Genomic DNA, 1,588 nt, shown 5'->3' with positions numbered 1-1,588 from the left:
ACATATAAATCTCAAACAACACTGAGTGAAAGAAAGCAAATTGCAGAAAGATAAGCACAATGCAACTTAAAGTTTTATATAAAGTTTACAATCATGTGCAACAAGGCTATGTATTAAGTATAAAATTATATATGCATGGAATGATGTACACCAAATAATCATTGCCTCTGGGGAAAAACAGAAATATTATCAGGAAAAGATTTGCAAGGGAGCTTTAACCCAATCTATAATATTTTATTTCTTAAAAAAAAATCTGGAGCACGGCAAAATGTTAGGATTTAATAGGACTAAATGTTAATTGTTATGTTCTTTTATTTTTATGTTAAAAATCAACCATAATTAAAAAGTAGAGTAGGACTGATAAATAAACCTAAGAATGTGTATGGAAAACAACTAAATAAAATAAATCACTAGTTTTGGCCTAATCAAGAAAGAAAATGTGTACAGAAGATCAATGAAGAAAGCAAGTATAGGTATATAGAAGAAATTTAGAGAATACTTTCTACAACTCTAAGCAAATTCATTTGAAAGAAGGACTCAATTAAATAGATGCTCTTTCTAGAAAAATTACAAGTTATAAAAGAAAACCAGCCTCAGATACATCTACCACTAAATTCTTTCAAATCTTTGAGGAACACATTTCCCTTGTTATCTAAACTTTTCTAAAGTGTTAAGACAGAAAGAGTTCTTTCAGAATTATTTGAAAAATAGTCATATTTTCATAAAGTAGATTAGGAATTCCTATTGTGTCATCCAGCTAAAGTCAACCAAAACCACAGCAATATTTAGAGTTTTAATGTTTAATATATGAGGTTTCACAGAAAAGGAAATACAAATGGCTCAAGCAGATACGCAACCTTATTCTTAAGTGAAAATAAAAAATTCTATTGAGATTTAATCTCCACAGAGATTAACATATTATTCAACTAACAGACTGGTAAAGATCAAAATGTTTGTTAATACTTTATAAAGATTCGAGGAAATAGGAACTCTCACACATTGTTGGTGGGAGTATAAAATGATACAATCTTTATAGAAAGCAATTTGCCAATATCTATGAAAAATAAAAATGTACAAATCTTCTGACCTAATAACTTCAGTTTAAAATTTTATCTCACAGCATCTCACTAATGTGCAACATGACCTATGTACAAGGTTATTAAATGCAGCATTATTTGCAATAGTAAGAGACTGGAAAGAAAATGTTTGTCAGTAGGGACTGCTCCAATATATTATGCTACATCCATACAATTAAATCTTACGCAGTTATTAAAAAAAGAATCAAGAAACTCTGTACTGATACGGGACAATCTCAAAAAATTATGTTAAGTGAAAACGGCAAGCTGAAGAACAATGTGCACTGCACAGTACATTTATGATTAAGTATCTCCAGAAGGATATTTAAAAAACAGATAATACTTCTGGGAGGGGCAACTGGGTACTAAAAAAGGGAAGGAGACTTTTCACTGTATATCATTCTGTGTCATGAATTTTGAACCAAGTGAATGTTACATGTTCTGATGAAAAAACTTTTTTTCTTAAAAGACAAAAATTTGAAATAAAAACTGATAGCCAACAGAAATACAAA

The sequence above is a fragment of the Mesoplodon densirostris genome, chromosome 2 (genome assembly GCF_025265405.1).
Source record: "Mesoplodon densirostris isolate mMesDen1 chromosome 2, mMesDen1 primary haplotype, whole genome shotgun sequence".
NCBI classification, from domain to species: Eukaryota; Metazoa; Chordata; class Mammalia; order Artiodactyla; family Ziphiidae; genus Mesoplodon; species Mesoplodon densirostris.
Note: the sequence above shows the minus strand (reverse complement) of the source record.